Source organism: Protopterus annectens, chromosome 14.part0 (genome assembly GCF_019279795.1).
Source record: "Protopterus annectens isolate FY-2018-M chromosome 14.part0, PAN1.0, whole genome shotgun sequence".
In the NCBI taxonomy this organism is placed as follows: Eukaryota; Metazoa; Chordata; order Ceratodontiformes; family Protopteridae; genus Protopterus; species Protopterus annectens.
Genome location: NC_056748.1, coordinates 1,134,233,947 through 1,134,246,695, shown reverse-complemented (window position 1 = coordinate 1,134,246,695; position 12,749 = coordinate 1,134,233,947). Strand labels below are relative to the sequence as shown.

Genomic DNA, 12,749 nt, shown 5'->3' with positions numbered 1-12,749 from the left:
ATTTTGAGACCCAATACAATGGTCAATCACCAGTAGAAGCACAGCATACACTACTCTAACTACAGGTATGGAGCCAACAGCTACTAGGATCAAGGAATTGCAAAACAATTAAGTCAAGAAGACCACTTACATCTTGATAAAATGCTTGCAGTGGTATTAATAAATGAGAGATTATCAGACCAAGTTTCACTGTTTAATCAAAGCACATAAACTCATCAAATTACAACAAAGTAAGATGGTGGTTGTATATCCCCGACTGGTTCAGACCTTTTAACAGTAGAAGATTGAACTACAAGCTGAAACTATGACTTCAAATTTAATTCCAGTCAAAAGTAGAGAGTCCTAGGACTTCAGACAGATTTAACACTACTGACCACTGAAAGCATCAGAGCAGGGTTTCAATGGCTATCACACAATCAGGCCCACCTCATTAGGCAAAGGTATTTAAGGCAGTGCTGTTGCAATTTTCTTAAAAGCAAAAACTCTTAATTGCCTGACTAGTTACGCATGGCAATTAACTCAAACTCTACCACATCCAACTTCATATTAACAAAATCCATTATTGTACCATTGCTAACTATAGACCCCCCCCCCCTGTCTACAGCCCATACCTCTTGCCTAACTAGCATGGAGTCTGTATGAACAAGGTCAAAGTACCATTTTCCTAGGAGATTTCAACTACCCCTCCATAAAATGGGGAGACTTTTACATACTAAAACATGTAAACTCCGTTTTCTTGACTTCAGTACAAACTCTATGGACAAGTTAGTCCCCACCTCAACCAAGGGTGATAAAAACCTGGATTTGGTCCTTACCAATATGGCTCAGCTTTGCTCCACACCAATTGTACCTTCCTCCCTTGTCAAATCAGACTGCAAGTCTATCACATTCGCAATAAGACTGAAGCCTGAAGCACCCTCAAATACCTTGGCATTCAGGAATTATGCAATTGCAAATCTGCTAAACCTACTAAACCTTCTAGATTTTTTTAACATACTTTGGAGCCATACAAATATTCTCCCATTGTTTTTTTGTACATTGCCTTTCCATTTTAATTTCCTAGTCATTTCTAAACTCTTATGATTTATTCTTATAGTTATCATGAGTTTTATATGCCCTGTGACAAAAGGAGATACTGCCAGCCCAGTTAGCTGGAATTTCATAAATAATTATAGGTCATTGGTGAATATCGAAATGATTTGTTTAAGATGCTTGTGTTACAAATGTATTAGATCTGTATGGCATGTGTATATCAAACTGGTTTGTACAGATGTGTGTGTTAGAGGGTATTTTATAAAGTGCTTGTGCTTAAAATGCAACCACAGTGTGCCCTAATGGAAAACAGAAATGTGCATGCACTATTGTAACTGTTTAAATGTATATATTTTAACAGCTGAAACAAATACAGAAGTTAACTTCAGAAAAATAGCTGAAAAAAGGTTATGTACTCACCATAACGTTTGAGCAGAGTAGTTCTACTTCATTTGCCTTCAACCTGTGGGATACTGGATCCGAGCCGACAATCTTACTAACATCTGCTCAGAGCTCCAAGCTCCTCCTCTTACCCACAATACACCTCCAGTACCTTCTAACCCCCAGATCGAGTTTGCTGAAACTTATACTTTTAACCCGACCTGAAAAAATACTTGTGACCTATAACTGCAGCCCATAGGAGGTTCATATGCAAAGGTGCGAGGGAAGGCGGGAGTGACAGTTTAAGACAAATAAAGTATAACTACTCAGATGGAATGTTATGGCGAGTACATAACTTCTTTATCTGAAGTAGTTTGCTTCATTTAGTCTTCAATCTGTGGGACAAAGTCCCCAGTTACTAAACTCCTGGGTGGCCCTCATGGAAGGATATTCCAGAGCACCGCAGAACCAAAGGATGCGCTCCTTCTCAAAGTCCAATCCAATTTGTAATGAGAAATAAATATATGAGATGACAACAGAGTAGCTTCAGAACAAATATCATCCAAAGACTCTAGACCAAAAGGCCGCAGACGTAGCCATGGATCTAGTGGGATGAGCTCTCACCTGACCCGGAAGAGACCTGCCTCTGTTCTTATAGACCTGAAGGATGCATGAAGAAATCCACCTAGCAATAGTGACCTTGGAGATTGTATCCTCCTATAAACCTTTTTTGGGGAAACCTAACAATTGATCAGATTTACGGAAATGTTTTGTCCTCTTGTAAATAGTATCGGAAATGTTTTGTCCTCTTGTAAATAGTATCGTAACAGTCTATGAACATCCAGCAGGTGGAGTTTGTGTTCCATCTTGTTAGCAAAATTAGGAAAGAAAACTGGTAAATTGATGGTTTGATTGACATTAATTGGTGATGCCACCGTAGGAAGAAAGGGTTTCCCTTTGGACCAATCCATCCTATCTGTGAAAAATCAAATAAGGAACTTTGACAGACAAGGCGTGCAGTTCTGAAATCCTTTTTCCAGAGTCAATAGCCACCAGAAATGCCGTTTTCCAAGATAAGTATTTTAGATCTGTAGTTGCAGCGGGTTCAAAAGGCAGAACAACCAGAGCTTGAATAACTATAGTAAGGTCCCATGGGTGAACAGGATCATTGACCGGGGGGGGGGGGGTAACAAAAAAGTGCCTTTAATAAAGGCTATACACAGCCTGGAGGAGGCTAGAGAGGCAGAATTGTCACTCACATGAAAATGAGAAATGGCAGCCAACTGAACTTCGACAGAAGAAATAGCTCTATGTTGAAAAATATCAGCTAGAAATTCAAGAATGGCAAAAATAGGAGCCGTGAAGGGGTCTTAACTCCTCTAAGAGGCCCAAAGGGAAAAACGTTTCCATTTACTGCGATGAACCTTCCTGATCGAAGATTTATGAGCAGCCACCAAAATAGACCTAACTGAGGAGGATAATCCAGGAGTCCAAGCAATCACAGGAACTGGAGCAGCCAATCTGTGAGCTTCAAATTGTCCAGGTTTGGATGACAAACCCCCGAAGGGTGTGAAATCAGATCCTGAATGGGATCCAAGAACCTTGGAATAAGGGGTACTGGAGGATAAGCATACCAAGCATGGACTACAGTATCTCTGGGGGACTTTCCCCGGAAGGGGGTTCAGAGCGAAAAAAAATCGCTGCACTTCACATTGCAAGGAGATGTGAAGAGATTGCAGCAAGGCTGACCCCACTCGAGGAAGATCTGCTCCGCTACTGAAAGATTCAGAGACCACTTGTAGGGCATCAGAATAGTCAGAGTTAACCTGTTCGCTAGAATGTTGGACGATCCTGGAATGTGTGTTGCGATGAGAAAACGACCAGTGGAGATTGCCCACTCTCATGGCCTTGCGACAAAGGGGTAAGATCTGGTCCCTCCCTATTTGTTGATGTACCAGACCACTGACATGTCTGACTGAATTGCAATAGTTCCCAGAGGAAGAAAGACATGAAGGGCCTGCAATGCTAAAAGGACCATCCTCATCCCTAGAACGTTTATGTGCAAGCTGGTCTCTACAGGGGACCACAGTCCTTGCACTGTCCTGCCCGAACAATGCCCCCCCCCCCCACCAGAGTTGGGAGGCGTCAGTGATCACTGTGGCTTGGGCAGGGGCTGGAACAAATGGTTGTCCCTCCAAAATGTCCAAAGAACACATCCACCATATGTGGGGCAACAGACAGACTCGACAGAGTTGTATTGGATACGACAATGGAAGTTCCAACAGGGACCATTCTACAGCTAGTGTCCACTGTAGAATTCTCATATGTAATCGGGCACACAGGAAAAGCGTTATGGTCGCCGCAATTGAACCAAGGCCCTCAACACTGATTCCACCACTGGAAGATGAGAATGGTAGATGAGAGACATGCATCCTCAGGTTTTGTACTCTTTCAGAGGTCAGGAAGATTTTGCACTGTAATGCATCTAGTCCATCATCTGTACAGGATCTAGGAATGATTTGGATGTGCTGACTGATCTCCAAATGCAGGGCAAGGATCAAGAAATAATCCCTGGTTTGAGAGAGTAGACACCTGATGGGAGCAGCGAGGAGCCAATCGTCCATGTATGGATAAACCTGAATCCCCTGAAGCCTCAGGTGAGCCGCTACCACCATCACTTTGGTGAACACCCTGGGGGCTGTGGTAAGACCAAAGGGTAGGGCTCAAAATTGGTAAGGATCGACTCCTAGCCGGAAGCGGCGGAACCTCCTGGAGCTTCTGTGCATTTTTATGCGATAGCAAGCATCCTGCAGGTCCAATGAACACATCCAGTCGCTCTCTTGCACGTACAGCATGATGGACTGTAGTGGGACCATCCAGAACTTCTCTTTGGCAACTGACAGGTTCAGGGTAGATGGGTCCAGAATGGGCCTCAAGTCCCCTGTTTTCTTTGGTACCAAAAGGAACATGGAGTAGAAGCCTGATCCGGACTGATCTGGAGGAACGGTTTCAATGGCTTGTTTTTCTAGCAGCTTGGAAATTTCTTGTGCTGCTGCCTCCCTTTGCATGGGTGGTATGTCCGAGAGGTGTTTGGGAGATTTGGGGGACCCACAAAGGGGATTATCCCCTGGATATCATCTGAAGCACCCAGCGGTCTGATGTTATGGACTCCCATGCTGCTAGGTGCAAGGACAATCGTCCCCAGACTGCCTCTAGAACAGAGCAGTTGGGCCACCTCTCAGGGTTGCTGTCCAGGTCTGTCCGAGAAAGGCGCGAGACCCAAAATTCCTCTGACCCCCCTCTGCCTCTGGACCGGCATCCATTCTGTACCCCTCTGCCTCTGGGGGAAGAACAGCCCCGAGTGTCCTGGGAATACTGTGACTTCCGGGACCACATTTTTGCCCTCTCTGGTTCCAAGAAAAGGACCTTTGAGGGTTCGAAAAGTGGATCCCAACACCAGACAGGGTCTTCCCATCCCTTCTCACTCTGGACTAACTTCTCTTTGATGGTCTTATCAAAAAGAGTAGAGACATCATAAGGGGCATTGGCAAAGGACGCCTTGAAAGGTTCAGAGAATTGACATAATCCGAGCCAGGCGTTGCACCTCATGGACATGCCAGACCCAGCCGCCCTAGCCGCTCCTTCAATAGCATGTGAAATGAGCCACATGGACATGTTGGAGACTGCTTTCAAAGTGGCCAACCTCGAGAAGAATGAGTCTCTTTCCTCCTGCTACATGGACTTAGGGGAAGACTCCGCCAGCTCCTTTACCAGATCGCATTGGAGTCTCGTGACATGGGCCAGGTAGTTCAGCGCCCTAATAGAAAAGGTAGCTGAAGCGTAAACCCGCTTTCCTAGGCGGTCCATCATCCACGACTCTCGGTCAGAAGAATGACCCAGGGAACTCTCCTGGGCTACTTCCTTCTTTGTGGCTGCTGCTACCACCATAGCGTATACGGGGGAGCCCTTGTTCCATGCTGGCCTATCTGAAGGTGGACTCAAAATCTTGTCAGGCCCTTTGGGAATTGGTTCCACGATGTCCAGTTCCTTCCATGCCCATGAGGTGACCAGGTCCACCAAGGGATCTGTGGGAGGATACACCCAGGAAGTAGATGGGCCCGTGATGAAAGCCTCCAGCAATACAGACTCGTCAGAAGAAGGTTTGGGGCAGACCAACCTCCACGTTGGCAAAGAATTTCCATGATGTCTCCAAAGGAGACATCCCCGGGAGGTGACCTGGGGAAGCCTTCCCCATCACCCAAGACCGTATCCTCGGTGAGGGACTCTGGGGAAGTCCAAGTGTCTCCTCTTACAAGTATATTTGAGAGGCACATCCTCGGTGAGGCTCTCTGGGGATTCGCAAGCCACTTGTTCCTCAGGGGAACAGTATGGGGCTCCTCAAGCACGGGCTGTCCCTCTGGTAAAATGATGGGAGTTGTAGAAAGAGCCGAGGGGGGTGGGGAGGAGTCCAGGGGACAGTCAGCGGTCTTGATCCAGCTGAGAGAACCCCTTCTACCACGTCTAATGCTGAGGGGGAACAAACCTCCCTGTGTGGAACCAATAAGGAGGCCGGTCTCCTCGGGTCCAACGACAGATTCTGAGCCGGGCCTGAAGTGGATGGAGCTCCGAGGGAGGCAACATGGCCAAACAAAGGCGGAGCCAATGAAAAACGTTCTACTTCCTTGGATCAGACACCCAAGCTCCGGCTCCGAGAGTGGCATGGATCCGAGCTAGTCTGATCAGAAACGCTGCTCCACGCAGCTGTTGGCATCGAGGAAGCAGGTACTGTCAGCACCGACCCCCTGACAAAAAGCTATCCTCGGATCAGAGTACCCCGAACCCGGTGGATGGATCAGAGAAGGAGAAATCTATTGAAAAAAAAAAAAAGGAAGCGAGATCCCCCCTCCTGAGGGAGAAGGGGCTAGCAAGACCCCCCCCCCCATCTGGATCCGAGTACGAATGAAACTCCTCATCATTTTATCCATGTAGACTTCCAAGGACCGGGTGGACCTCGATGAGGCAAAAGACTCCAACCTTGCGGGTCGGGGCACTGGGGCCCTAGATGTACAGCATGTCTCCTCCGCCTCCGGGGAAAACCTCGGAGATCAGAGCCAAGGGGAGTCACAAATCCTGTGCATCTTAAACGGTGAAGGGAGGTCTGGAGACCTTGTGTTTTTTTCTTGGTTTTGGCTCTCTCTGCTCCTGTTCCACTCCGCTTCCCAGGCTTTGACACGGGAGGTTGAGTCCCAGCCTGGGAGGGAGGAGAAGCAAGGGCTAGAGAAAAACAGGCGGCCACAGCAGACGCTGTGACCAAAGCCGAAGATGAGGCAACCACCTCAGAAGAGAGAAGGCCTTTCAGGGACAACTTAGCCTTCCTGTCCTTAATTGTGCATGGGTTAAAAGCCGCCCATATAGTGCAGTCTGTACTAAGGTGGGCCACGCCCAAGGCCATTACAAAGTGTGTGGCCATCCGCAGGGGATAACTTATGGCCACACTTAAGCCGGTGTTTAAAAGATGCACTATCAGCCATAACAGTGGAAAAACAACAAGAAAAAGTATTATTTTCCTCACTGAAAATCACCACTCGCCACACTCAAAGAACACACTGGGGGGGGGGGGGGGGGGCAAATAAGACTCGCAAACTACTCTAAAAAGTACTTGGAGCTCTGGAGATCATGATGCTTCAGCTAGCTGTGGCAAACAGGAACTGGGGGCTGGAAGGTAGTGGAGGTTTATTACGGGTAAGGGAAGAAGCTTGGAGCAGACGCTGGTAAGATTGCTGGTTCGGATCAGACATGGATCCGGTATCCCACAGGTTGAAGGCCAAATGAAGTAAACTACTTCAGATTTAAAATTACCATCAAATTACATCGGCAGCAGCTGGAAAGGCCACAGAAGTACCTCACAAAGAGGATTATTGGCCTCAAACAAATGCCCTATACGGACCGCCTCAAAAACTCCAGCTTTACTCTGTAGCATACCGCCTACTCAGAGGTGATCTATGCCTAACATATAAAGCTATGTCAAACCCAGAGCCGTTGGACATGCTACACCTAAAGAAATCCCAATCCCTTCAAGCTACATGCTCTAGGGACCTAAACCTGGTCATCACAAAAAATAGGACACGCTGGAGGGATAGATTCATGTCCCAGAGACTTCCTATACTCTGGAACAAGCTACCCATCTATGTCAAGCAAAGTTCTTCATTAGCACTCTTCAAGAAAAATCTTGAGTGGATGGGAAATAGGAAATACACCCAAGCGATCACCTGTCTCTCTGCTGGACAGTGGCACAGGAAAATAACTTTCTTGGGTGGCGTAAGTTATGGTACCTTGCTGGCTAGGCTTACATAGGCCCTTGGGTTGACAGCCTAGTACCTACCTATGAACCTATATCGGCCAGGCTGGAGACGGAACATCTGTGCTTAGAACCTTTCTGTGTTGTCTTCGGAGTGAACCAATTACTACTGCTAAAAGTATGAAGGAATGCAATTGTTTTCTGACTTTCAGCATCTGCCAAAGATCTGAGGCCTATGTATTTTCACAGGTAGATGCTAAATACTGCCAGCTTCCAGCAGTGGGGGTTTCAACTAGGATAAAATCAGATGGCAAGAAATTATGTCATTCTGCAAGCTACCCCAGCAGTAATATCCGTTATATTAATTGGAGAACTCTCTTTAGAGATAGAGTGCATTACGTATTCTGTCTTGGACCGGACAAGAATCATTCATCACATTTGCTTTGCTCTGATGAAGTAAGTTACTACGGAATAGTATAATTCTCTAAGATACAGTCAGGAATATAGCAAAGCATAGCTTAGATGTTTTTCTTTTATTGAAGACTGATCTGCAATGTTCTTTTAAATATTTCCTGTGATTTTTTTTTTTTTTTTTTTTTTTTTTTTTTTTTTAACTCTGATGTCACTGAATATTTACAGAGTATTTTCTTGTTGTTATTAAATATATTTAAAACTTTCATTGTGGCTGATCTGCCTAGAGATATTTAAGTTTTGAGAGTACTTGCCTATTTATTTGGCGACACTGTGTGGGCCACTCCTAATAGCCTTGCTCCTGGTCAAACTACCATTTGTATTAATATTACACAGTAAGATTAGACACGCTTTAAGGGTCTTAAAGTAGCTGATAAGGAGTTAGCTGGTGGCAGCGATAACTACCTTATAGTCTGGGCAAAAATGGGCATACCTAGTAAACCTGTGACACCCTTTCCCAGGTGTGCGTGCATGTGTGTGTGCGCAAATAAAACCTCATAAAAAAAAGAGTGCATCAGATACTTAAGCGGGGATACGAAGCACTGATAAGACAGAGGGTGCTGGAAGTCTTGCTTTCGCCACGCAGCTGAGATCTCAACTCTATAGCTGTGCCAGTGGGAAGTCTTACTGGGGATCAGGAGAAAGGAGAAACCAGCCTCGGACTGACTGTAGCCTCTGTGTGCTCTTAAAAGAAATATCATGATGCAGAGAGCTGCATCTGGAAATAGTGTGTGTGTGCTTGTTATCCTCCTGGTGTCCACCCCCCACTGGTGCCAGTGGTGAGGTTAGAGGCTCCTCGTTTACTGGTTCAGCGGTGGGGCGACACATGGCCTAATTATCCCTTTCCCTTGGCAATTTTTACTGCTTGACAATCAGCTGAATTGCAGACCCACTTTGCAAGACGCATCTTCTTACTGTAACTGACTTGCAACTTCTATGGTCACAAATACACACTGTTCTTTGATTGCATCACTGTCCATTAGCTACTTTTGGGAGTTTTTTGTTAGTTTGGTAGTTTTAGATTCATTAGATAACACTGTAAGCAGTGTCTGCTTCAGATCTTCACACAGTACAGTATTCTCAGTGCCCGTAACTTTTTTTCTTAAGTGAACAATTTAAATTTTTTTTTGTTATGTCTCAGTTGTAGTCCTTAAATTTATCTCTCCTCCCCTTATCACCTTCCCTTAGTATCCAAAGGTGCATATTTCACCCGTTTACTGTTGTGAGTGATAGCTCACAGAAGGAAACAAAGTTCATGTGCTGAGAATACTATTGTGTCATTATTCCTGCTCGTCTTAAGTAGCCGTTGGAAATCAAGAAATGGTAATTAAACCTGACCGACTAAAAGAAAGCGGGGTATATATGAAAACATATGTAAAGTCAGGAACTTAGGGACATGATGCAATATTTTAAAGCCAGACATTGCATTGTGGGATACCTGGAAGTAGACAAAAAAAAAAAATCAAGATGCCAGACCCTATGTGGACAGACTCAGGATTACATCTAAAAATATTTTAAAAGGTATATATAGTACAAAAGTAGTGTTAAAATGTAGGAAACATCAAGACTTGATCAAATAAACATGCTTTTTCAGTCTGTGGATGTGGTTCTTCTTTAACTATATGTCTTTAAGGCGGAGGAAAAGTTTTGTTTAAAATTTCAGCACTGAGCTGTGTCATCTTGATGCTATCTGAATAAGAATTTGCTGAACATGTATGCCCATGTGTTAAACTTAGTCTAAAACATGTACTATGTAGGCTATAGAGGTTTTAGCCTTCAAGTGAAAGCCACAAGCAGAGATGTAGCTCCAGGGGTGATTTTAATAACCTCTTTCCAGGTAGATGCAGTCAGAATCTTCCTACAATGCTAACAGTTCGCTAGTCAACTGTCAAAACCAGTTGTGTCACTAAACTTAGAGGTATAAGTTTTGGTTACAGTAAAACACTGCTCAGCACCAGTGACTTTATTTCTTCCCATCAGACAGGTTTCTTTGCAGTGCCCCAAAGATAAAGTCCACAAACTTATGTACAGATACATGAACCCTGAAGGCCCTTACAACATCCTTAATCCTGCTGCTCAAGGGAAAACTTTCTGTAACCTTGAATTCAGTAATAGTGTGCATAACTACTGAATCACTAGTAAAGTCCTTGTAAAAATCTCTACAAGCCTATGGGACCTAAAGGAGGCAAGCTTGTAGTTGTGGTGATCAGTGAAAGCATATGTGACAGTAGGTGTGGAGAGGTGTAAGCCCTTGGGTGGCAGACTGGGAAACCTAGGCATTTGCATATATTTGTTTCAGAGTTAGGCAGCTATTACTGATGCAGGGTGCTGCTGACAAATGAGCCTCCGGATATCTTGCATAATGAATCAGCAAAACCTTTAAGTATAGCTGTAAATAAAAAGGAAGCCATTGCAACACTGCCAGTGAATTCCTTGGATTAGCAGACTGGCAAGAGAAGTGGGAGGAGCAAACAGAGTCCAGGATGATAGCAGTACTGGCTTTATTGGAAGTTTTACTGCAGGAATTAAGAGTACAATGATTCTGCTACAAGTTGCTACTAATGCTGGGCTCATTACAACTGTGTACAGCTAGGAATTTATGTCCCTCAGCTCATTTGCTCATTAGCAGCAATAAAGTAGCACTACTCTCAAGCTGGCTCCTGAGAAGCAGCTTCCAGGTTGTCATAATGACTAGTCTCTAGGAAGGCTATGCACAAATGTCCCTCAACTCCTCTCACAGAAAGGAGAACAGCAGCACTAGTCCACGAGCTGGTTTATCAGAAGTTGTCTGTAGGCTTTACAGCAACTCAGCAGTCTTGGCCCAGATGTCGAACACTAACGGTAAGCTGGAAAAGAGGACTAATGGTAAGTACCACTGAGTTAGTGGGGGGGGGGGTAAACCGTAAAAAGGGCATTAGCAGAGAAGTCTCCTCAACTCCATGTTAGGATACTCAGACCAAGAAAACACTGCAATAGGGAAAAAAAGTACAGTTGTGTACACTTAGCACAAATGTAGATGTTAGAGAGTGTATTCACTTTTCCAGTCATCACACACGGGTTATCTGCCTGCAGGTAGCCCTCAGTCGGCCTGAATACCAGAGTCTTGGGATTTCTGCGTCGGATGCTGTTGCCTCTTCCATGATGTCAGGGCTTCAGGGGTATAAAACATGCAGCCAACGCCATTACATCGGTTTTTCTTGCCCCAGATGTCAGGAGCCCCAAAAAACGAAGCAATTACATAGTGTGGAACACCTCCAGTAAAAAGTAAATACCATTGCCATAAAATATGGCCAGAAAGAGGACAGGTAGAAAGTATAAAAAGAGTCAGGGGGGTGGAGTTAGGGTAACCAGGACTGCAACAGTGAATACACTCAAACATCTACATTTAAGTGTACACAGCTGTACTATATTCTTCGTGTTTCACTGTTGCAGTCATCATACTTGGGTTGATTCCCAGAGCTGAGGAAGGGTGGAGGCAGTCAAAAAGCATTAGGGCTAGCTAGCAGGCCTTGTAAGACAGCTGTGGCAAATCCAGCTCTGGATTTAGAAAAGATAGGCAAGTGGTAATGCTTGGTGAAGGTGTGTACCGAACTACAGGTTGCAGACTCCAGGATGTCCCTGGTAGGGACTCACCTGAGAAATGCTGTAGAGGTTGGGGTAGCCCTAGTGGAATGAGTTCCGATTCCCTGTGGGGTAGGTTTTCCATGGTGTTTGTAGCAGAAATGGATACAGTGAGCTATCCATTTGGAAATGGTTTGTTTTGAAATGGCCTTGCCCTCTGTCCCGTAGCAAAGCTGACTAGCAGCTGGTCAGATTTTCTGAAAGGTTTAGTCCTGTCAAAGAACCTGAATTGTTTGTGCACATCCAAGGAGTGCAGTATCCTTTCCCCTTTATTCTGAGGGGCAGGGAAGATTGATATATTTGTTTAAAACCACACTGGATACCACCTTGAGCATAAATGAAGGGTTAGTCCCGAAGGAAACAATGTCGGCATGGAAAATAATGAAGGGTTCCACAGTCATTAGTGCCTGTAACTCACTCTTCTTGCTGAAGTGAAAACTAGAAGTAAGGTTGTTTTCCAAGAGAGGAATTTTAACTCTGCTGTAGCAGCAGGCTCAAAAGAAGGAAGCATGAGCTTCTCTAGAACAAAGTTAAGGTACCATGTAGGAGTGGGAGCTCTCCTCGGAGGTCTTAAATTGTTAGCTCCTCAGGAACTGTTTGAGAGGCAGAGAAAAGACAGAGGTGGCTCAGTATTGTAATGAGCTGAGATGGCAGAGGCATGAATCTTAATTGATGAGAAGGATAGGCCTCTGTGGAGCAGCCCTGCTACGTAATCTAGGATTTGAGGTAAGGAGGGCACGGCTGTGTCCTTTCCTTGAGTAAGCCTCCAAGAACAATATCTTTTCCACTTTTCGGAATAGGAATTCAGAGTACTAGGCCTTTGGCCTCAAGGATGATGTCAAGCACCTGTTTGCCGAGGGTTGCTGGTGGTGTATTTAAGGGATAAGCCAGGCAGCAAGGTCCAAGGTTTGCAGCTGTGGATGCAAAACCTGCCCCTCCTGCTGCC

At 45.1% G+C, this 12,749-nt stretch overlaps 1 protein-coding gene across 5 annotated transcripts in view; it reads right to left on the bottom strand.

Moving 5' to 3' along the window:
• Positions 1-12,749, bottom strand: part of KIF20B (kinesin family member 20B) — a 1,912,547-nt gene that overhangs the window by 1,717,791 nt on the left and 182,007 nt on the right. The window lies entirely within an intron of this gene.